Source organism: Pagrus pagrus (genome assembly GCF_965226575.1).
Source record: "Pagrus pagrus genome assembly, chromosome: 8".
NCBI classification, from domain to species: domain Eukaryota; kingdom Metazoa; phylum Chordata; class Actinopteri; order Spariformes; family Sparidae; genus Pagrus; species Pagrus pagrus.
In genome coordinates, this window is record NC_140192.1 from 17,340,671 (window position 1) to 17,367,010 (window position 26,340).

The 26,340-nt window shown below is 40.6% G+C and overlaps 1 long non-coding RNA gene across 1 annotated transcript in view; it reads left to right on the forward strand.

Moving 5' to 3' along the window:
• The window catches only part of LOC311261255, a 66,891-nt gene that overhangs the window by 34,448 nt on the left and 6,103 nt on the right, over positions 1-26,340 (forward strand). The window contains exon 4 of the long non-coding RNA XR_014623120.1: positions 6,342-6,446. This is a non-coding gene — a long non-coding RNA (uncharacterized lncRNA). The remainder of the gene's footprint in view (positions 1-6,341; positions 6,447-26,340) is intronic.

Consider the following 26,340-nt stretch of genomic DNA (forward strand, 5'->3'; position numbering starts at 1 on the left):
TATGTTATCAAGAGCCGGGGGGATTTTCGACGTACGTGCAGCGCAGAAATCCAGGTGTACTTGGTCGTAAGTCGGGGGGATTAGTGGAAAGGTTATTGTAATTTTTTAAATAACACAAAAGCAGATTTCATTATTAAAAGGCTGAACAGACCATCTGGGAGGAGGAAAGTACTTTGGTTTCATCCACTGCGCTGTGCTGTACTGTACCTCCATACACCAATTATTATTATTGTTTTTCATCAACTCAGACCACCAGGTCACTTTAAATGAAAAGCATTTACAAAAGCAAATCTGATCATGTACATGACTTGAACGAGGACACCACAGTCTCTATGAATAGATTAACAGACTGTACCAGTCTGAGTTATATCAGAATCACATTATTCACCATGTACGATGGTTATGCATTAGGAGTGGGCGGCTTAACCTGTACAAAGGGTACACCGGTCCAAACACCAGGATACAGATTGTGCTGTACCATTTTGATTGGTTTAACCTGGATTTTATATGTCCCATCGCTGAATGCAGCAGTGGAATTCACTGTATGTTAACCACTACATCTGTTGACCTGAAAAGTTACAGACGGGCAATAAAAACACACCAGTGAGGGCTTAATGTCTATGGGCAAATGGTGCAATCCTGTCAGCAGACGAGAATGAACGGTGATCAGCAACATGTTCACCACCACCTTACAAAATCTGTCCTACATCATCTGTGCATGGCATCAACAGCATAGTTAAAGTCAGGAAAGATCATGGTTATGGCAAACTATGGTTAAGGTATAGGCAGCAAAAATGTTTTGTTATGACTGAGGGAAGTAGGTTAGGTTTAAAAGAATGCTAAAGGTGACTTCATATCTGCTACATGGACGTCAAACATGCAAAACACCTGTCTACATTGGTGACTTTCACAACCTGCCTTTCTGCCTCACTACAGAAAGAGCAACTACTTCCTGCAGTTACACTTGACAGTGGCACTTGGTGATGTAAATCTTCAAATATGAGTTTAATTCCTAGTAAAGCTGGACTGAAACAAATTCAGATTTTGTATGCTAAAAATTGGTGCATGAAGAAATGGAAAGAGATAGTGTATCCATATGTAATAGTGTGTATATAAAACAATATGTAGAAATATTGATTTTGTTATGCTTAAAAATTGCTTGTGTTGGGGGAGAAAAGACATTTAGATATAAATAATTGTGACTGTTTCATCTAAATAAAATATTGCTCATTCTCTGAGTAGGTCCATGACATTTAATTTACAGTAAATATAGGTCACAGTTCCTGTGATGAAAATAACCCAGGTGCATTGCGTAGCATGGTGTACAACTGGACCTGAGTGAAAGGAATTAGTCTGTTTTGATTCTTGCTATTGCATTGGCTGACTGATGATACAAAATAATCTTCAACATTAATACTACATAATATCTCAAATAACGGGCATTGCTCACATTGTGGCAAAGATTATAAACAAATATGACGACATATTAAATGCAAAAGGATGTTATAGACTAGCACTACACACTAGACTTTTAGTCCGATACATTTAGCCTTTGTGTAAAACTACCTCGAACACACTACAAAGTAGGGAAAAAAGTCAGAATAAGGAAGTGCTGACAGATACAGACTCACTGTGTGCTGTGCTGCTGTGCTCATATTCGTCAGCGACTCCCTTAGCAGACTCATGTGACACCAGCCACCTCGTTTTTGAACTGCGCTTGCAGCTTTCTGTGACAGGTACGCCAGTCGGCATCAACATATCCAGCCACAACAGCCGCGACTCACGGCCCCGAGGTTCATCCGTTCTGACGGATATTTTCTGTTTGTTGCCCGAGGGATTACAGGCACCGATGAAACAAAGGCACAAACATAATGTTTTGTGTTGGAGCTGCTTCTATCTCCTGTCTGCTGCAGAGACTGTGCAGTAGGGAAGGTTTTTTTTCCTGTCTTTTCTGCTGTGTTGTTTTTGCGTAGATCTTGATCAAATTGATATTCTTCCAACGGACTGGACATTTTCTACCTACAGTATGACTCTGTGTGGAAACATTTCCAAGCTTGTAGGTGAATTCTTTAGCAATTATTGCTTGCTTTCGGAGTTTTCACTTCAGTCTTACAGTACTTTATGATTTGAGAATATTAAACTCAATGCACTGGTTACGGACAGTGCACTGTAATTTATGATAGTGAAAACAAGTCAATCAATTTTTTCCAAAAACACTTTATATTGCGAGTAGAAGTGCACCAACACGTCTGCAATAACATTATGTGATTCAGAATGTAACGAATTAAGTGAAGATGTTGAGCCTATATCTGACGCTGAACCGACACCATACCAAGGTACACTTAAGTGAGGCAAGCATGCTTTTTATACATCTGCTTAGACTACTGAGACAATACACATAACTGCAACATAAAAAACAACAGTACAGCTGCCAAAAGTGCATAAGTGCAATTTTATATGTTCCAACACTCTTTTCAGTGGAGGAAAATAGGATTTTACTGAATAAATATTGGATATACAGAATATTATGTGTTCAGCTACTCCTGTTGATCCCACAAAACCAGCTCACTAATGAGGTTTTAAATATTCATTTTTAATGGAGAAGAGTGATGAAACATCAGCAGTGAGCTGATTTGAAATTTCAAGATAAGTGACAAACTAGAAAATTACATAAATTCAGATTAGTTCTAAATTATTTTCACTTTGCGATGAAACAAATACCAACTCTTCATTGTCAGGATACTTGCAGCAGAAACAAATATCACACACATTAAAACTGTGCATCTAAATATTTGTTGTACTGCACCTGATATCACCATCTTTAAGTCTAGCAAAGTTGACACGTGTCACATATTTTCTCCAAATCAAACCTAACTGTAGTCCATGCTTAAAGCAGTGAAGCTTTTTCTTGATGTGTGACAAAATAATGTCGACGCCAGGTGTAACTGTACCTCACATGTCACGTATCACTTATTTCCTTTACATTTTGTCAAGGACACCTTGTCAAGACTCTTTGCCTACAGAGCGGATCAGGTCTGTGACCTTCTGCTGACAGGACACTCTATTTCACCATCAGGCCCAACCTGCCACCTCACAACATGGTCAAATCCCCCAGACTGTTCATTTTACCATGGCAGTGCAGACTGTTGGTATTTACAGCTGATGAGCACGCTCGGTAGGGGCCCGTACATTGATGTATGTGGAGAGTCACAGTCATGCTTTAGCAGGGGTAAATTCAGAGGCATCTCACAGTCGGGGCTCTCACAGCCGCAGTATTGTTTAGAGGGAGAAGGAGGCAGGGGCAGAAGGTCAGTGGCTCCATACACAACACAATTAGAGGAAGACACACTGTGGCGTGACTGACTGCATATCAAAGATCAGGGAGGACATTTCCAGTAAAAGGCCCAGTGAAAGCATAATGCAGGAGACACAGCAATGAAAAAGAAGAAGTACATGTTTGTACTGAAGAGTGATTTTTTATATATATAACTGATATAACTGAAAATGTTTCCCACATTTATTGATTTATTGACCTTTGGTTTATTCATGGCGCTTCTGCTGTCCCACCTGAGTGACGAGCTTACAGGTCATTAAAGCTTTGCTGTGGTTATAGTACTGTAAGGAAGTTGCATTTCACTAAGTTGGCAAACAGTATGTGCCTGTGGCTCCAATGGTCAGCCATTCTCACCTCAGTGAAAAAAAATCCAACAAAAACTTAATCGACCACTCTTGTAGTATAATCAACTTCTTCTGACTGCAAGTTGTGGAACACCTGAAAGGGGCATCCTAGAAAGGCTCAGTCGTTCACAAGCAAAGCTGGGGCGAGGTTCACCATTTTGTGAAATTCATGATTATATAAAGGACAGTGTTGGGAGTAAGTTGCTACAAAGTAACTCATTAGAGTACTTAGATGGATTATTTGTTATGACAAGTGATGTACTGTGTTAGTGTTGCACTCCAAGTAATCCGTTATTGAGTTATATTTTGAATAAGCAGTGTTGGGGGTAATGCATTACAAAAGCAACAAAGTAATGTATTACTGTAACGCATTACAAAAGTAATGTTACTGCTTCCTCATAGTTCTTTATTAGACTATATATAGTAATATATGTATTTACTGTGACGCATTACATAAGGAACAGTATTTCAGGAATATTTTATTACAATTATGTCAGCACCAACATGCAAAAAGAATTGCAAAGTATTCTAAAGAGTCACTTTTCTCACTAGGTAACGCTGTAACAAAATAAGTTACTTTTCAATGGCAGAACACCTCATAAAACACTTCAGAAAACTGATGGTTGTAGTAAACAAGTAAAAAACACAAAACGAATTGTAAAAACAAGGTTTCTTCTGTTCCTTTATATCATTTAGTTTTGCTCTTTTTTATTGTCCAAAAGCAGTCGGAAATAAACTACACAAAGGACACTTTTAGCAGTGTCTGTCCTTGGCGTATTGGGTGGAAGAGTTTTAGTTAATGACATTCAGAGGGAATTCATACTTCAGAAAATATCAGAGAGAGAGACACAGATCTTTTATATTGCTTGGAAAACAGAATTAATTATCACCATAACAAATGTCTGCTGTCTTCATCTGTGGGTGTATGTGTTTAGAAGTGTGTTCTTGTACTTGTTCGCCTGTGAGAAGCAGTTTGAGTTTCAGACATTTGGTGAGAGGACAGTTTGACAAAGTGAGGTTATTTTGAGCCCTCCTCACTTCTTTACAGCAAAAATGTATAACTTATTACTGTGTCCTTGTCGTTGTATCTATCTTCATGCTTGAATGTACTGAAACAGTAAAAAGTGTGGATAATGCAGATGCTCTCTGCTATTGAGAAATGCTGATCAGGTTTGTCAGGTCGCACCTGTCCTGTTGACAGTGCCAATGCTGTCTAACTTAATCTATTCACTAAATAATATGTTTGAATCAGATGCTCTTTTGAGGATATTTTCACTTCACAAGCACGTGACACACAAGGATGCTCTATCATCTTTGTTGGAGTTTATATGTGCCTTTCTCTTTGAAGACATGAATATAAATTACTGTAGAGCTTTGGTAGAAATGGGATCCAGTTCAGGAAAGTTTTGTAGCTACATTTAAGGATTATTATTTAGGTTAAGAGCTCAGATTATAACTATTAGCTTTGGGGTAAATCAAGGTACTTGCAACATATTGAAGTGCATTATGCATAATGCATGTTTTGAGATGCTTACTGCTCCAGATTTCACCTGGGATTTTCAAAGTCTGACTGTGCAGCCCTGGTTGCCTTCCGGTTCAGTCTGTGCTGCTCTTGTGTTCTGACAAGAAAACAAAAACAAAAAAACCCATTATTAAACTAGATAAATGAAGGTGAAGTTAAAAAATCCTTCAACTTTTTTTCCTAGCAGAAAAAATGCTGACCTCAGACCAGCTGTTTTACACAACGCTGACATGAACATGTCACTTATACCTTGCGCAGTATCTTCCTACCCCCACACCTCCAACTCTCCCTTGTCTCCTTGAACATATATTGTTACACCTACTATTCACAACTATTCTCAAACTATGGTATGTTTACCACTGGTGGTCCGCATGCTCCCTCAAGGGGTACACAATACAATCCCATAAATATTTTTATAAAAACATATAAAGCTATCAAAATACTGCAGAATTTCGAATTGTAATCCTAAAACTGAAATGTATTTTAAAATAAGTTTGTCTTTTTTTGTTTTCAGCTTCCTACGCAGTCACGTTCATGCACGTCTTGCTTGCATACGTGATCCATGAGTACTTATGAGCTAAACCCAAACTGTGATGGCAAGATAGTAAGCGGAGATAAAAACAAGTTTCAGAAACACTACAAACGTGGCTCTAAACTGGAACTATCTGGAACAGAAGTGGAATAGAGTACGCCCACGCTACTGTGGTTTAACGTCGATCATAATGTTGGTACTTGGAGAGCCTAATATTATTTGAGGTGGTACATGGTGCAAAAAACGTGAAAAACATTGGATTAAATGATCATTGACTCGAACATTTTTTACATAACCTGGCTAAAAGTCATGGCAGATAACACACTGGACCCAGACCACTCATCACTTCCCATCATTCATAACCTGCTGATATTGTGTAATCTGAACACAAGTAAGATTTAGGAGAAAACTTTGATAGAATAACCAGCCAGTCCCACATAAGAATATATATTATGTAGAATAAAATAAAGAATGGTAAGGATTAGGATTAAGTTTAGTCTCACAAGTCTGACTAATGCAAATTTGTGTGTGTGTGTGTGTGTGTGTGTGTGTGTGTGTGTGTGTGTGTGATTGTGGCCCTCTTTGGGCTCTCCTCCTTGCTCTTCACAGATCACTAGCAGTCCTCCAGCCCCGGCCCCCGTCCTGATGATGTAATTATTTCCCAGTGGCACCTGGGAGCCACGGCCGCCATTCGGAGGCATCGCTCACAGCCAAGTATGCAGATGTTTCTAATTGCTTTCCATTACCAAGAATAACAGCTGTTTATATCTATCAGCAAATAATTCACAAGAGTTCCAGACTGTTAGGATAACATATCCCACCTGGTCACCATCACCAGTTGTCAACAACCGAGCTCTGTGCTTGCCAGGCCTCTTGTTTACCGAATCCCCAGATAAGCTCGGGCTTAGAGTCACCTTCAGCCATCTTGCTCCGCACCTCCCAGGATTTCCTATTTGATCTTACAAGTCAATCCTTTACTATCATCCTAAAGAAGGAAGGGAAAATGACATTTTCCTCTGGTTAGGATGCCCTGTGCTGTTACTATGCCCAGTTATATCAGAGAGGCAGGCATTTCACATTTTACCTTTAGAACTACACAAAATAGTTGTCATGATAACAATCAATCACATGACTACATGTACAGTAAGTGCTGATGGTGGCAAACTCACACAACTGTGACCCACTCTGCTGAGATGTTTATTTCATTTCTATGCCATTGTTCTGGTTTTCCAGCATTTATTGTAGTGCTTGGACTCAGCACTCTGAGCTGTTTATTTTGTTGCTCAACACCAAATGCAAATGGATAAAGTTAGCGAGTTGGTGGAGACCAAATCCGAGCATAAAGGAGTATGAATGTTAGACTTTGTTTCATCAGGTGGGCAACTCCAAATAAATGCTAATGTTGCTCATCGACAGCTAGATAAGTTAAAATATGGATTGATAACATTGGAGAAACCAAGAGTAAGCTAGATTTTGAAAGTATCCAACTTTATAAAAGTCCCACCTCTTTTCTGGCATCCTTTCCAAAGCCACTTCTCCAAGAGGAGTGCAGTGCGTCATTGTCATCGTTAACCTTATCCAACTACCTCAAGTGACATTCACGTTAGAAAACACCACACAATATCATAATAAATGTAAACAACACACACGGCTAATGTTATTACTTACCGCTGTCAAGCTAGGTTAGCATTGGGAAATTTTAGCTGCACTTTATCTTCCCTTCTTGTCTGATAAGCTCACAAGTTGCTTTAGCAGCATATTCGCCTAGCTATGTGGAAGACTGTAGTCATGCACAATGAGTGTATGCATTTGGCATGTAAGTAGGTAGATATGCAGAGAGGACGTCCAATCATTTCACACAAGTTGAATGAAATGATGTTGACAACAACAACCGCAGATACTAGAGTTATATCCTTTTTTTGTCAGAGCATTTGATTTATTGATTGGGCTCCGGATGAAGAGAATTTTAAACATATTAAACAAAAATGTTTCTAAAAATACATTTCCAACCTTAGCTGTAATAGACATCTGTCTGCTAAGATGTCAGGGATAGCACTTTCATTAGCTATTAACATGTCAGTGCTCTGTGTCTCTCTACTTGATGTGCAGTTCTGTTGCCCCCAATTGCCAAAATATGTAAAAGAAAATAGCTATGAAACATTTTGAAACTACTTTTGCATGTAAGCTCCTGTTTATATTGAACATAGATTAAACTTTGCTGATATATTTTGGAGATCACATATCACTTTTGTAAAAACTGTAAGTATTGTAATTTTGTTTATTACTGCAAACAAGCAGAAGTTAAAGGACCCAAACTGACTTCACCTTAAGAATGTGCATCTAGAGGTCTTTTTAAAGGTGAACAGTCGGCAGCTGGTTCCACAACTCTGCCTTTTGCCCCATTTGTTATCCTGAGTTGTTGAGTCGTACTGCTGGAGCGAGCAGGCTCACCGCGTGTCCACAGAGCTGTTTTATTTCTGATGTGATGACTTAGTCGCATGGTGCTTTAAATATTATTGGCCTTGCAGCTCCTCTTACTTTTCTTTTCATGGGGCATCAACCTTAATTTGGTCCAGCAGTGAAATCAGGGAAGCTCATCATTGTCCCTCCCTTTCACTTAACTGAAAGAACTTAAGATCTACGATGTCTGTCTTTATGCTTCGATTGGATTGTCAAATACAGGTCTATGAAGCATCCACCTGTGAGTTTAACCTTATATCTGTGACAGTCATCCTCCGTAACAATTCTAAATATTTAGTCTGATGCTTTTTATCACTTCTCAATATTTAGTGTTCGTTCAGGATTGGGAATTGAATGTGAATTGACTATACTGGAGTGGATTTGACTAAGAGCAGATTATAGTGTGTGCTAGAGACTGTAGTTCTCAACTATTACCTTAACTGTACCTTAACCATATTTCATTTGCCAAAACCACATTATTTCCCTAACCATACCATACATGCCTTGTGCAGATAATGTAATAAGAAAACATAGACCATATTCACATGGCTGCCATTTTCCTCTTACATCACGCTCAGGATGGGAAGCTCAAATGCTGTGATACTGTTATGTTGCTGTATTCCATGTTGCAAGTCATGTAAACACATTGATTCTGACAAATTGTCACCATTTCAATGCTTCCTGATGTCGAGGTCACAGTGACATTTGGCAATTTTTCAAGGTAAAAACAACTGATTTGATAACCCATTAGGTAACGTTAGCAATCAACCACTTCCTGGTTACTGTTTAATTACATCAAGTGCATTTCACCTCCAGGCTTAAATAAATGTGTCCAAGATATGCGTTGATATTGAGGAACTCATTTACGCCTCTCCTATCGTATTGTGTAAGACTATCATACAGAAATATTCGATGGGAGGTGGTTGAATGCTAACGTTAGCTGTTGCCTAACAGAGGCTAACGGGTTATCAAATTTGTTGTTTTACCTTGAAATATGGCCTGATGCCCCGCGTTATTTTCAGTTTTTGATCAATCAAGAGGAGTTTAAATGACAACAATTTGATTTGATTTCCTACGTTTATACAACCTGGAACATATCAGTACGACATTTGAGCTTCCCATCCTGAGTATGATGTCAGAGGAAAATGACCACCGTGTGGATATGGTAGCATGTTAAAAAGTGTTTTCACTGAAGGTATTCTGGGGTTTTACAGACTCATCCAATATAAGCCTTCTTCATGGTCATAGTGTGGTTTTACATGTCATCTTTACACACATAATTTGGAGACTTAAATAACATGTCTATCAAGGATTTAAATCTGAAATGAAAAGCCCAATGTGACTTTGATCAATATTCTTGAAGTTGTGTATCAAAGTAGTAATGCAACCTAAATAAAGTTAGTATGTTGCATTTTCTCTTTTTTAAATGTAGCATCATTTGTAGTGCGTGGTATGTTTTCCTACTGGGGCACAGCGTGAATCACTACAGCAATGACTGTCGGTCAAAAAGCACAGATGCTACTTTGCTTTTTTCTTTTCAGTGTCTGTTTATGAAGTTAGAGTTCTTGTAGCTGATGACCTTTTATTTCTATGTTTAGACATGCTGGGTTTTGCTGCTCATACAAAGTAGCCGTTTTTTAAGTTATACTGGAAGAAAATGTGTCATAGAATTTGTGTCACATCCTGTGTACCAGAGGTCTTTTATTCGAGGAATATCGTGCCATCGCTGAATGTTTGGAACAGTAAGTGCTTAAAAAGCATAGAAAAACATGAAAAAACAGCACAACAAAGCATATTTATATCAGAATGTCACAGATAATTACATTTAAAGTAACATGCTGACTAGACCGAACACTGCGGCCTTCCCACAAATGAAGTCTGCCTTTCAAGCGCCATTCCTGTTGTCCCCCTGTTTCTGGCGGCGAGGCCCGGCCCAGTATTGTGTGTGTGCTCTGTCTGACACGCTGGCTGTTGGGAATGAGCCATCTGACAGGGAGTGACTGCCAACAAGAGCAGAATGTCATTATGAGTGGAGGCTGCTGCGGGCCTGCCACCATCATAGGGAATTCATCACCACAAGTGATGATGATAATGGACTTTGCTGCAAATGACTTTGGATGAGCAGTGTTTTTGGCAATCGGCGCAGGGTCTGACTGGAATTTTTTCTCTGTACCTCAGAAACTGGGAAGAAGGCTCTCAGTGTCCCAGCTGGGCCGTGGGATGCCCTGTGGCTGAGGAATCGACATTGTGTAAATACATTGTGTTTGTGCTGGACTTGACTGTTGGTTTGTTAGAGTCGGTGTTTACTAGTCAGTCAGACACATTTTGATTAACTTTACTTTCTGATTTCAGTAGAATAAATTGCACATTTACATTGATGTTGCAATCAGTGCTAGCAATTTATTTATATGACCTTAACCACATGAGTCATTCAGTCACACATTCATAAACATTTCCTATTTGGACTAATGACATTTCCAACAACATCACAAACACTGCCTTTTTCAGATTTTAATAAATCACATTCCATAATTGGCCGTTTCCCTCATGTTCGCTCCTCTGAGAGCCCAGGGATTCAAAAATAATTGTCCAACTTTGCCAGAGTGCTCAGAGCAAAACTCATCAAGTGATAACTTTAACCGCCTAGTACCGCCTCCACAGGAGTACATAGCTTTAGGGAGGTGAAAAACTGTGACGACTCCATTATGATCTGCAGGAAAAGGAACTATAACAAGGCCAAAGCTCATTATGAAAAGTGACAAACAACAGTTAGTTGGGATTGGGGAGGTTTTTATCACTATTCTTTGACAGATTCCCTTTAAGTAAATATGAAATGCCTCATTAAAGCGACACACTTGAAAGCTCGCACAATTCCACGTGAGATCAAAATGCAGGTTTCCGTCATGAGAGGGGAGATTTCATGTGCAAATTAAATAGAAGGTAAAACAGCTCAGTGATAGACTGTTGACCATATAATTAGCAGTTTCAACCCCTTTTTTTCATAAATGCAACATTCTGTCATGCATATTCAAATATGTGCCCTGCGCTGCCATTTTAATTGGTTAAAGAGTTTCAACTGACAACAGAGAGGAGAGGATGGCGGCTCTTTTCGGCGACGCTCTGGCCTCGCCTGAAAGAGCCGTCAGTCTGTCTGTCATGCAAAACATCTTTCGGGGTTTGTTTACCAGGCATGTAGCGGAGTGAGTACTCTCTGGCAGCTAATGTGACAGTTGCACTCTGGCTTTCAGTTCAGTGGACATGTTGTTTTGGAGAGAAAGCAGGAGGATGGTACCCAACTTATCTGATTACCGATGATGTACATCACACATCCCCGACCGACTTCGCAGCAAGACAGCCAAGCGAGAAGGAAAGGATGTTGGATATCTGTAAACAAGGCTTGACTGACGTGGCGGCAGACGATTTGTGAGGCTCAGCTGAAGATCCGTGCCACATGCATGCCACTGAACTGAAGGGTATCAGAGTAAAGGCAGGCACACAACAAGACACTGTGGGTCAAATCTGCAGTCACCTGATGAACAGCTTCATATGCAGCTTTGTAGCACATTCCTGCCTGCTGAACCTTGGATTCACATTTAAATTGTAATATAAAAGCCCTAATTGATACTGATGTGATGATGGCGACTGTGTGCTTCCATCCAAACATTTTAATACACATTTTGAATCTGTGTTAAAAGATAAAAACCCTCAGAAACATCAGTAGAAATACCAGAAAATGCAAAGATTGGTGAATTCATTATTGTAGTGTTTTACACTTGCCCAAAGAGCTTACCGTTACTGTTGGTGTAGGATCAGCAAGACGTTACACCCAATTGTGATTAAACATTTCATACAAAAACTATAGACATGCTGCTATGACAGCCTTCACTCTTCTGGTTTCAGGTTTTCTACCAGATGTTATGACCTGGCTACAAAGATTTGCTTCCATTCAGACAAAAGAGCATCAGTGAGGTGCAACACTGATTTTGGGTGATGAGGTCTGGCTCACAGTCAGCATTGCAGTTCATCCCAAAGGTGTTGGATGGGGTTGTGGTAAGCGTGTCAAGTTCTTCCACACCAAACTGGAAAAACCATTTACCACAAGCACAAGCTGTTGAACACAAGTTCACTATTGTCAAAATTCTTGTTGTATTTTGTAGCATTAATATATCCCTTAATTCAAGCAAAGAGGCCTACCCTAAACCATGAAAAGCAGCGCCACACCAAAAGTGCACACTCCTGTTTGTGTACACTTGGCTATATAGTGCATCTCCACCAAAAAAGACAGCAAAACGTAAAGAATAGGAGCCATTTAGAGGCGGTTGTGTAGATACCACATTGCTCCAACATCTCTGGTTTGGAGTCCTTATCTCCACTTTGTCCCCATGCCAGCTGCCAAACTTTCATTTGATATTATCAAGTAAAAATTAGCACATACTGCCACAAGGGCTTAGGGGCAATACATATCAGTTGAATCTGCTCTAATAAATATGCAATCTTGTTGTTACACACCTCTTGTTCTGGTGCTTTGAGTGTAATGAATATATTACCATGCAAACTATATTTTGGGTAAAAAGTTACCAATGATTCACTGCTAGATCGTTTTTTTTTTACCTCCTAACACAGCCTTCTCTGTTACTGCATGATCTCTAAAGCTAAATGACAGAAGTGCCATAAGCCTTGGAGGACGTGAAACCATATGGAATAGTGTTCAACTCCTGTGGCTTATATTTTTAACATGCAGTCAACATGCCACCTGGTGCTCAGGTAAATAGCTGCTTAAACACATAAACACTGCACAGACTCATGTGGGTTTCATTCATATGGCAAATGTATTTCAATATTACTAAGCATATGGTCTTGTCTCTGCACTTCTTTTACCGATATAATTTCATCCATGGGTAGCTCATAATTCTTTTCGGCATCATGCGCTCTTATTTTTGTTGTGGCTAAATAATGCCACAGGGACCTGCGCTAACTGTAACCAGCCGTAATGTCAATTTGCAATGCATATGTTTCAGAAAAGAGCCCCACAGTTAGTACACAAAACCCCCCATGAGCGCTGAGGCAGTGACTGCTGTAGCAGAGGTCCATTAATATGCATAGCTTTGCTAAAAGCTCCAAAGTGACCTACATGACAAGGTTCAGTATACACTCCAACTGTGTGCTACACTTGTGGGACTTAGCAGCACGTGTTACCTTAATTAGTGTCTTCTTGCCACGGCTGGCTTTTTTCTGGAGAGGCTGTTGAACTTACCTCATACTTGTATGCCGAGGTCACCACAGGTCACCGCGGTCACTCCGAATGCCTGGCCCTCGACAGCTTGGACACCTCTCCACAGCCAACAAAATGGTTGCCATTAGCTTGTAGAGGACGGCCACTAACATCCCCATTAGATGCACTTTAAACTCCTGCAGTGTGTCCCAGCCGTCTGATGATGACACTCCAGCTCTTCCAGGTAATCCTCAAAGCCCTTCACCGACAGGATGTATCAATTAACAGATTTGTTTGCTTTCCTCTCCTCCGACCTCATTTGCATAGCAGCCGGCTAAGGCGCTGCTCAAGTTCAAGAGTGCTGTTGACACTATTTTTGTTTTTTTCTTTACACGCTATAACAGGCAGCAGAGGGGCCAAAAACGGAAAATTACCATACATATTACAACTCAGCTGCTCTGTTGATCTAAAAGTATCCAACAGAAGTGGTTCGGAGCGCAGAAAGTTACAAGATGTTAGAAACCACTCCAGGGCAGAGCATTGTTGACACTCATTCCCGTTCAGTCTTCGTCAAAGGGGAACTTAGCATTTCCAATGCTAAAGGACAGCTGTTGCTGGCAGGCCTCTTTCTCACTGGCGGAGGCACCACTGTTTAGGGCGGTAATCTGTCAGGGCAGTGGCGTAGCCAATGTGCTCTACCCCTCGGTGGAAGCAGAGCAATGTGGCTCGGGGCTCTATGCATAGCAATGAGGCCAGACAGATGTAAAAATCCACTGTGGTTTTACAGCCTCAGTGCTCTCTCTGTTTGTTTGCCTGGATCCTCCCCATCAACCTTTTTAACAGTTACATTCCCATGATGCAACACTGTTGCAAGGACACGTTTATGCTGTTTTGAGTGGAGTTGTAAACCGTGATCCGGAGAATTTGTAAATACCCTGCGTGGTTTACATTGGTGGAAACAGCATTTTCAGAATCTTAGTAAAAAACAGATACAACTAAACTGTGTTTTGTATTTCATACATTTTTGTTTTAAGGAAAAGATCATGGGTCAGATTTTAATTGTTTGGTAAGGGCTCTGCAGCCTCGCCTTTGCAAAACACACATTTAATGCTCATTTAAAAACATTAAAAATGAATAAATGCAATTACATTAAAGATTTGAAGTCCTTTTCACAATAATTAAATCACAACAAGCATGCAGGAAGCACACATGGACCTATTTACCCATCAAGAGGAAACAACTGCTTCCAGTGGACTCAGAGCAAATATCCAGTTGGAGTTGAGGTTGTTGCCACTTTGAAGTCTCCACCAACTCCAATGTTCCACTTTTTTCACCTGCAAGTCTTTACCTTTGTCTGAACTGTACAGCTGATGTGCCAATGTGGAACCAAAATAATGTGCTAAAAGAGGCTAAAAAGCTCTTATGCACTTATTCACACTTCTTTATGTACTGACTTTTTAAATAAGTATGTAGGAGAAACTATTTGACTTCCGAAACAAAACTGACAATCATAGAAGTGATTATTATTAATGCTTCCTAAAACCACAGTGGCCTTTAACAGTCAGTGCACATCCCATGCTAATCATCCAAAACATGCATTTGAGAAAGAAATACCCCCCCCCACACACACACACACACACATACACACACACTGACACTCCCACAGATAATTATCAGTACCACTTGCATACTGTTTTCATGATTAGGTGTCAAAGTTCAGTATTCGTTAATGATTGTCACCACACATCATTCCCTGGCTGTACAATTTGTGCTTAGTTGGGAATCAGTGCACTCAGGTCCTATAGATTTAGAAATGTCAATCAAGAGGAACGAGCGGGGAAACGGGAAACCGAATGTAAACACTGAGAGAGTATTTTTGACACCACACATAAGGACGTGAGGCAAATTAGCCAGGAAACGACGCAGTAAATATGGAGCCTATCCGGCTGCTTAATTTAGCTAAATATGCTAAGGTCTTCTTAATTATTACCACGGCAATTTCCATCACTGCTGCTGCTGGTTTAAGCGTCGCATCCTGCAAATCAGTAAATTGCACAACTTTCCTTATTCCACACAAGCCTGCAACTATACTGATTTCTATAATTAACATGTATGTTTTTCTAATCAGACAGAATTTCTTGGACAACAACAAACAGAAGGCTTTGTAGCTGCATTACAAAAAATCTGGAGAACCAAAATCTTTTTTCCTCGTCCTCCCTCTGCCTCATAGCTTTCATTTGGTCTTTTATCATACGGAAGGATTCTGGATGCATGGTTTTCTATCATTATTGGTCCTATTTCATTTGTACTGATTAAAACATGCGGTATTCTTTACTATTTATACTTTTCACAAAAACTACTCATCACCTCAGCTGTATATTACTTCAGTTTACATCTAAAGTATGTGTAACCTGCTAATAATTGACACAACAGCCGACAAAAGAGCATCTACGGGACTGGATGGGGTTAGCTGGTAAGCATGCTTACTTCAGTAGACATCTCTGCAACACAATACAGAGACCTGTCAAACCTGTTATTTCTTCACATTCTGTTGATCATTTCTTTAAATAAAATTCTTACATATACTACCAATCATTTATGCCAGATATATTTAAGGAGACACATAATTACAACTTGGATTAAATTCATTGGCAAAGAGTATTTAGCTGTGTATTTCCTTGTAACCTCTGAAATAAATAGGACAAAAAGGGATTTAACAGTTTACACAAACAGATTACACAAACTGTTCAACAAATAAACGGCTTTTTCATTCATGCAACTAGATTGTAGCCGGTCATGGTGATCCTAAATGAAACAAATACAAAAGCTTTCCCTGCGGTTTGGAGGCAGACAAATATAACCATAGGTGAGATGACACCCGTGCAAAACCATTTTAGCTGACGTGTGAACGGAACCCATTTGGAGCCTACAGCATAAATTAAAGACAGACTACAGAAAATGACAACCTGAATCATAGGAGCATATAAAGCAGCCTCTCAGCCAAATGCTAATGATTAATGAGGCACAGGGGTAAACCTAGCTGCAGATCCCCTCTTCTCCCACATGCACTTGTCATCCGCAAAAAAGTTTCGCTCCTTCGGTTTGAGGACTTCAAAAAACATTTAATATGACATGATTTCCTTCGTGTGAGGTCAAGTTTTGTTCAAACTGACAAGCAGGCGTTGTCAACTATGAAACGTGGTGAGTGGCTTTAAGAAAACTTTAAATCCTACTTGTAAAATTACAACAAGAAATTCTTCGGGGCTTAATGTGTTTAAAGAACCCTAAGGTGCATACTGAGTCCCTCTGGATCTTGGCTGAATCCCCAGTGAACTCCAAGTTTTTATGGTGTAAATCACACGTGGTATGTTTTCATGCCTCTTATCAACACTTCAGATTAGCAGGCCTGCAGTTCACACATTTTAGTTCTCGGCCTGTTAGGATCCTCAGAAACATGGTCCTTTGGACATGGTCACACTGCCAACAGATGGTGAGAGCATCTTAAGGCTTAGCGGATGGAGACAGACAGCAGATAGCTGAGTGCTTTGGTTAAAGAGACCCTTCCCCACCGACAGAAAGTCTTCAAGACGGTGACACAAAATGTATGTTCCCCTGAGGCATAATTAATGTTTTTAAACTTATGTGACCACTCGGCAATGTCGTGGAAATGAAGCTTTCATCAGTAATTGAGAGGAAACTGAGACATATGAAAGCAGGCGTAGTGACAGTCAATAAGAGCTTCAGCTCTAACAGGGTTAAGATTACACTTGAAGGTATGATGTTAAAGAAGAGGACACTTTATGGTGTTTAAAACATGGACTACAAAAAATATTTTGTTTAGTAGTTTATCTAGTTAGAAGAAAGTTTTAAAATAAAATGTGATATTACTGGACTGTTATCAGATAAAGCTGCTTCTGTAAGAAGGTACAAATTACTGTTGGTTTAGACCACATTTCTAGTACTGGGGTTGGGCAGCGTTCACATTTGAATAGATACTGGTAACAAATGATCCTTTTTTTTGTTACTTTTGGCACTCTCTGTAATAACAAATAATGTCATTTTAGTTGTAAAAGAATATGTCACAAAATACTAACCATGAAGCTGCTCAAAGACCTGGAAGCAGCTGGACAAACTGTAATTTTGTTGTTACCCTTAAAAGTTCCTTATCCACCCCTATGTAACCCTATTTCCTTTTCTATTCTGGGTCAAGACCCAGCCTCCAAACAACTTTTGTGGAAATCCATTTAGTAGTTTTTGCGTAATCCTTTTGACAAACCAACCAACTCTAACCTTAACCCACATAGTCGATTAGCTTTCCTATTATATCCACTTGCGGCAACTAAGCATGATTAAGTTCTTAATGGGTACTTTTAAGCAACTCAAAGCACCTGGCTATGCCTCAGAGTAATTTGATTTTTAAAGACATTTAGTATGTAATCTGTCATCTATGACAGCAAAGAATCAAAACATACCTCAGTCTCACATCGTTTTACGTGTGTAGATTAACTGAGCATGTCGACGGCTTCTCAGGTCGTCTTCATCCTCCTCTACACACATTCACAGTGTAATCTCTTGTACAGCTGCACATCAAATTTGGACAAGGTGCCTTGCTCAATTGAAAGTCAGTGTTAATGACGACTGGAAACAAGAGTTTTGCAAATTCACTTGCTTGTTCAGATGTTTGAAACCAGGGTGTCTGTTTATGGGCATTATAAATATATGACGCAGTCTGTCAATTAACTCCAATGACGAGTCTCTAAATGAGAGGATGAGGTAATGTTCACCTTCAGAAAGAGATACAGAAAAGTCTATTAAATGACAAGTAAGACAATATAAAAAACTGACATGATACCAGTCTGTCCTGTTTTGCTCAAGAAGCACACAGACTACCTTTTAACAGCACATCCTGATCATAAACACTTAGCAGCTGAACAATGCTTGTGTAAGAGGGAAGCGAGCTGAAGACGAGCGTCTCCTTCAGTCGCAGCGACTCACAATATGTCTAATGAGGCATCAGGATGAAGTAGTTTGTTGTCTCGCGTAACCAGATGGATGTAGGCTGTGATTAAAACCAATTAACTCTCCCCCAGATCTAAATAACTTTTGTGTCATTAATGCACATATTTTACACCTCATTAGAGGCACGGTGATTGGAGGTAGTAAAAAACACAAAAAAGGAAAGGAGAGGGGGGAAAGAGGGGGTCATTTGCATTTTAGATTCACAATATGCTTAGGATGGGAAAACAGGATAGGCATGCAGGGAGGAGAGAGAAAGGGAGATGATGGAAAGTGGCTTAAAACACTCCAGGCCACATCTGTGTGTGCTGAACGAGCTTCAGGAGGTGACACATGACTTCTTCTAATTAACTGTAAGGTTTTTTTTTTTGGTTGTTGTAATGTGAATGGCCGTCGCGATCGCCACCCCCCCTCCCCCTCCTGCGCTGAAATGTGCATCGTGGGGTGAAACAGGCAAGATGTTAACTAATTTTATTTTTAATCTTCCCTTTTGCCGCCGAGCGTGTCGTTCGGGCATCGCGTCTTCTGAAATTTCCTCGCCTCTTTCATGGAAACATATTGGGGCAGAATTCGCCAGCTGTCGGCCTCCTCTCCCTTCTGCTGCCATTATCCTCAGGCCCCACCCCGCCTTATGGCCGGCCAGCCTGCCAGGAACGGGGCCCGTCCAAAATCAAAAGGTGGCTCTTTTCAATTCAGGCCATCGTCACACGTCCCCAAACCCTGACCCCCCCCTCAACCCCACCACCCCTCACCCCTCAGCCCTCCCCCCACCCATCCACCACCCGTGCATACAACCTAGACGCCTCAGAAACACGCGATCCATGTTTGTTGCCACAATGCATATCATACACAAGGCAGGGCTTTGGCTCTCGAAGTCGTGATAGTGCCTCTCATGTGACCATATGCCAACCCCACCATCCCCCCACCTCCCCTCCTCCCTCTTCTACTACTATACTACCTTAACCAACCTCATCATCCCCTCAACATGTCTGTACATCAGGATGCACACATGCTATAGAAGCTTTGCCTCCAGCTTCTATTTAATGCTCCGTTGGTATTTTCAGAGTAATTCAGACAGTAATTGATCAACACTTTTACTTAAAAGGGGTTCAGTACAAAAACATTTGCAAAGTTTTTTGGGAAAGTAAAACACATCTACAGCAACATAAGGATTATCGTAACCTTGTACTTGTTGTTACATTAAAAAAACTACTAATGCTGAAAGTAAAAATTATACAGATTAAACTTAGAAACACAACTTTGCACTTGGCTAAGTACATATCCTACAAAAAAGCAGTATTACAAAAAGAAACATTACTTATACGGTACTATCATATATCATGATTACGTTTGTATTCCCAACAATAGAATATAGAATGTCTGCTCTTTATAATTACTGTACTGTTTACTGTTTCAGTGAGCTGATGTCATTTTATTGTTAAACTATAAAATATCCTGCCTCTGTTACACATGTTTGTGTGTTGGATAACAACATTTGAGGGATAACTGCAAAAAATGTGAGTTGATTGGCCAATATATCGAATAATTCTTTTTAAAATGTTTTTATTTCCTAATATTCATATATCGGCATCGGCCCAAAAGAGTAACAAAATTATATCTATGTAACCATCCATTTTAAAAGGGATGCTCACAGCCCTTAGAAGAGCCATAGCATTGCAACAACTACCACTTATGACACTTATGTTTGTTGATCATTGCTGTGATGTTTCTGCTCAATATTTCCCACAAATCAGACATCCTTCCTTGAACTTTTTAAATAGTTGATGAGTTTGTGTGTGTGTGACACTTAATTTATCGTTTATTGTTAACCCATGATGGATTTTATTGCTCAAGATAAGTAGTATGTTCTAGAAATGGTGAGAGGTTGAAAAATATATATATTTTTTTTTGTTGTTCTTGACCTTATCTGCATCATCTTCTCTAGGGCTGAAACTATTTTCATAAATCTATCAATCAAAAGTAAATTTGGCAAAAATAAGAATAAATGACCATTGCAAATGTCTCATTGTGTTTAATGCATGTTCTTGTTAAGAAATTATAAAGTAAACTTAATCAATGGTTATTACTCTTAACCATTGTTTATCTGTCAATCATCACATCATTTCCATGCTAGTCTGAATTTGCTGTTGGCCTTTACAAGTCAGTTATTAAGTCATCGTTATGATATTATCACTGCGGCAGTGGACTGTCGTTAATATCTCCCCCACATTAAGTGAGTCTGTCTCCTGTGAAGCTTGTCCAGTGGATTATGTAAGGCTGAGTTACTTCCTCTGCCCTCAGGCTCTGTGTCATATGCTGCTTTAGGACCTGGGGGACCGAGGGGCCCGTCCCTGTTGTTCTCTAATGGAATCCAGCTTCCACAGAGATCTCAGAGACGTCTCTATGCGATGTTATCGCTCGTCACAATTGACTCCAAAAAGCCTTGTCAGAATGATCTGAGGAGAGTGTGATTTGAGTGGGACAGTGGTTGTTAAAACTGGGCCCCTGAGGTGACTCCTGAGGGTCTCCAGGAAACAGAGGAGGAGTATCTGATAGTAGCTCACTAGAAATGATCCAACCAGGAGAAAGTAAGAAGGTGTACACTACACTTTGGACTTTGTTTGTGGACTTTGCAACCAAACCAGAAACTGTAAATGGAAAACATGAATGAATGTCTGTTTTCATCTTCTATATGTAGAGGATTTGGTGTGTGTCTTGAATATGTTTATTCTTCACCCATACAGATGTTATGGCACTGATCTTTGCACATCTTTACTGTTGTTAGATATCAGAAATGGTGTCTTTTCTGGAAGTGCACTCACTAGCAGAAAACCTAATGTCAGACAATGTTAAAGTATCAGATATCATCTGATCATTACATTTCCTAAAGTTTGACAGAAAAACAAAATTGAGGCTGTGTAGTGGATGGATCTCACCTGTTTCACCAATAAACCCAGCCGTTTTACCACAGAACAAACTCTTGATCCAGAAACAGAAAACATTTGTACTAAACATGTTGAAATGTTTGTAGTGAACATGCTGGTGTTTCAGTTAGAGGTCAGTTATTTGGTGGGTGTTTGCTGCAGCTTGGGTTTCTCTCTCTCAAGGCCAGCTATCTGCTGTGGTTGGAACGCGGGAACATGGCTGGCATTTCCTCATTAGGATATTCGTTAGCCTCATTTTGGCGCTGTCACAGCCAATCTCCGTTACATCTCTCCACCTCCATCGTTTCAGAGAGGGAGAAAGACGAGGGGTATGAGAATCCATCCGAATATCTCAATAAATACGTTCTCCTCTATTCAAGGACCCAGGGCTCATTAGTAGAATGAGGAGATTGTAAAAGGAGGCTCAGGTGGTTTGGGTAGATGGAGACGGTGTGAAGAAATTTTTATATCCCAGAAAATAGGACCACAACCAATGTTTACTGACATAACTGATGTGAATACAGTAATTACAGCATCTGTAAACATTAAAACTTGACTCTAATGTTAGTCATTGTGATACTCAATGTGATGGTATGTTGGTAGCAGGCACGTACTTTCCTTTTTGATCATGAATTGTGTCTTTTAAGTCCTTGCAGATTATCCTGTCAAACAAAATAAAATCTAAAATGTTAGGAAATTGTTCTCAATCTGTAATGTAAAATTATTTTAAAAGATGAATGGGTCTCATGACTGCATGGCTCAAAACTGTTCAGTTTGACAAGTCCAACATATTTAAGGGAACATATTTACTTTTCGGCCTGTGTCTGGATCACTCTGTCAGGCAGTCAAATGTGTGTGTTTGTGTGTGTGTCCCTAAACCAATGTTATGCTCAGACCTCTTTATTTATTTATTTTTTTGCTTGTGTACAGGCGTTAATTCGGTCTAACGAAAGCGCTCATTAGTTCTCATAAATCCTGTGACTTTGCCTTGTTCCACTGGAGCCTGACCTTTCTCCGTGCACTGCCCGTAAAATCTCCTGCTAGGATTTTCACTGTTTGATGCCTCCGTTAATTGGGCATGATTTGAGCTTTTTCTTCTGCTTTTGTCGCCGGTCAAATTCAGCATGGAGCTAATGGCAAATGTCACTGTGAATTGGCGGCTGCATTAGCCGGGAGAGCGCGTCATTTATTTATTTTTTTTCCTCCCAGACGATATATGTACATCACTAAAACGGACTTTCGGAAGGCCATCCTCCTCATTAATGGGGGCCTTCCTTGAAAGCAAGCTATGCAACAGTTGTGGGCATCATGTGGAATCGTCAGTAACAACAGGATTATTTCAACCTCACTAGCTCTTGTCATTAGCCTGTGCCCTCCACATCTTAAACGCCACTAATGAACAACAGCGATTTGCGGTGCAAAAAACTGGCCGGGCAAAGATTAGAAAGCAACAGGATGATCAGATCTAATTAAGCTTGTACACCTCAAACAGCATGGCATTTGGCTAAAAGGTCAAGAGAAATCCCCAGCCTTAATCTGCCAAACCTGTGCCTTCTAGCCCTCTTGGATATCGGATAATAGAAGCCAGCAAGAATTTACACTGAAACCTAACCCCTGAAATAGAGACGCTAAACTTTACCTTCTTTGAGAAAAGGTAGCAGCTATTGTTTGCACTGTGATTTTGAGCAGTTGATTTATTTTAGGGGCAGTGATGTGTGTAAAGCTGCTCTTTTTTTGAACTTGTCAGTGCTTTACTACAATCTAATCAAGTGTGTTGTACGCCAGCGTTTCCACAGGAAATGTATGATACAATTACTGAAATGACTCCCCGGTAGAAGTAGTAATTATTTCTGCGTCTTTGTGGAAACTCTTGTCCTCATCTCAGTCCCAGACACACTGCAGACTTCTAACTTTATTCGTCAGCTCAGCCAAATAATGTGCTTTTGTCCTTATCTGTGTACTCAGTTCCTCCCGCAAATTGTATTTTGTTAACAAACATGAAAAATAGCAGGCATCAGATTGCAGCCATTCGGGCACACGCACCCTTGAGACTGTGTCCTCTCAGCTGATATTGCCTTCCATCCCAGCGGATCTATTTGGAGATTGAGGATCGGGGCGAGCCATTTTCAAAATGCTATATTCACCCATCATGTGCTAAAAACATAGTCTGTCATAAAACTGATTATATTTTTTGCTGTTAATGTGCATTGTGGGGGAAAAAAAGGATGGCAGCCAGTGAGATGGAGGGGATGAGGGGGGGGATGATAGGGAGAACCTTGATTAAAGTAAGATGCATGCGCCTCTATGAATCAGAAAATATAAATCAAGAGTCAATGTAGCAGTGTGGATCTCGGCAGGCGGTGAGTAAACAGCCCATTAGATTTTACTGAGCATCATCACGCTCCGAAGTCTCTCTCTTCTCTCTCTTTTTGTAAAAGCTTTCTTTTCTGCATCCCCTGATTCCTTAATGCTTCACCAAACTGACTTTCTGCTTGACTTCTATAAATATGTAGCACTAAATATGTTGTATTATACATCCTTGAGTTTCCTCAGGGGGAGAAAAAAGATGTGTTTGTCGGCATGGTAAATAACTGCAGTCTGACAGACTGTGCCGTGACTGAGTTCCCCTCTGTGTTGGGTGTCTCTTTGGCGCCTTGTCTCCTTTAACATGATTCACCAGAGCAATAATAGGGCACTTAGGCATGCTCCCGTTTCTGCTTTTGCCCGCATCATCATCACGCACGGACTTTGTTGTACCCCCTGCACATCGGGCACTAGGGCAGCAAAGGTCCGTTTCAGCCGCAGCAGCAGCTGGACGATAGCAGATGCACTTCTCCGAAAAGAGAAGCAAGCGTAAGACGTGTGGCAGAAATCTGGGGGAATGGGGCGAGAAAGCGTCGTCAGGGCCCGGTTCATCTCTGCTGCTTGTCTTGTCTTGTCGAGCGTATGTGTCGTCTTCCCTGCTTCTTACAGGCAGCAGCTGAGCCAGTCGCAGTGGGGTCTGTGCACACCCCACTCCACTCAGCCTGGCGTCCGCCGGCTCGGGGGCTGACATTTCCAGAGGTGCTAAGTCACTCAGCATCTTGTTACTCCCTCTGACAAGTCAGCCTGCATCATAGCGAGCGCCAGCAGACTTGAGCCGAGGCCAGGAGGAGAGGCCTCTTTCACACAAGTCACTGATCTTCCCTGCTGGAGGTGCTGAGATCTCAAGGTGTTTACAGAAGATCGGTCGAGGTGTCAATCACGCTTTTGGCCTGGCATGCTACCCCTGGTGCCAGTCAGGTGTGAGGAGTGGTGCGAGGTCGAGGCGGGGGATTGGTTGATGGAGGAGAAGGGCATCGCAGTGACAGCTCCGCGGTGTCAGCGGTCAGATTGCCCAAAACCAAACTTCATGGCTGATTTTCTTGGGTGCAGTGGTCGAGAGTGACACAAGTTCCCCACCCCGAGGTAAAAATAGAAGCTTGATTCACTTGTCATTTTGCACCGAGCGCAGTCGCAACGCACCATGAAGGAGTCCGGGATCATCTGCTCATTCGGCCTGTCAGCCGGAGAGTTATTGGAGGGTTTAGAGAAAAGGTCATTCTACTGCTGAACTGACTGTTCACTCTTTTAGTGAAGGAGAGATGTGCAGATGAGTCCGGTCATTACTGCACGCCGCTGCGGCACTACAGCTGTAGTTTGAACTCGTGTTAGAAAAAATATTTTTTAAAAATCAGGGTAAACCTCTTTAATCAACCAGTAGAGTAGATGCAACATTTAAATGTTGTTGCAATCTTTAAATACAAAGAGGGAATTTTTACATGGAGGAAAGATTTATTATACATCTACAGACAGTCGATCCTATTTGATATGTATTCAAGTCCGTTACATACACCAAATCAAATCCCCTCAATTTATACCTTTTACTGCCTTTCTCACAAACTTAATTCATCTCAGCCTTTCACTGCATTGGAGAGACAAGCCAAGTGATATGATCCACTTTCTCGTTCCGAAACAACTGTTTGAACAAAGTAGCACAACAGATGTAATTTGATGGCTCCATTTTTAATTCTTTTGAAGTTACTCAGACGACGAGGGGAGGCAGAGAACCACTGTTCTATTATGTATGTGTTGCCATTACCCAGTGAAGAGCTCGGCCTGACAAGGTGGCGTATCCCATCATGAATTAATCACCCTGCGCTATTCATCAGAGGTGACTTTGAAATTTTGAACATCGGCTTTTTTAAAACAGCCAGGCGGATTTTTTTTGAGGCCATAATTATTTCATCTTAAGGGGTTTTTTTACAGACTGCCTCAGCATCCAATTGCCAAGATGTACCTCTGAAGGATTCAATACACTGCACACAACGATTAAAAAGAGACAAATGACTGTTAATAGGAGAAGAAAGACAAATGAAAATGTTCATTTTTAGTCTCCTCTCAATTTATAGAGTGTTTGAGTCTGATAATGGCAGCCTTCCTCTCTGATAACTTTGTACCAGCATTCTTTTTACTGAAAGCTATCGCTACACAGGACAAGCAAGGCCTGCCTGATAAGCTTCACGCTCAAATTAATCTATTGGAAAAGAGGAATATTTGGCTATCAGCTCTAATTGTAACATGTTCCGCAAGGCTGAGAGTAATGCATGTGGTGTAGACTACTAATTAGGACAGTGAAGACAAAGAGAGTGAGCACAATAAAAAGAAGTACAATGAGAGAGAGGAAGGAGAGAGACAGAGACTCCATGTCCAGAAGAAGATGTTAAAAATTTGACTACACTTGGCGATTAAGGTGCACGGATCAACGGGAACCTTAAGGTGGAGAATGAATAGAAGGCAGGACCAACACTGGCTGTGATACTGTATATACGTAAAGGAAGGTACCTTTTAAATGTTTGAACATACATATGATGTACTGTACAGTATGCTGTCAGCTGTCCCATCTCTTAAACTGGATTGCTTGCCTACATATTTGATATTTGATTTGATATTTTTCACCTGTGCCATCACTTAACAT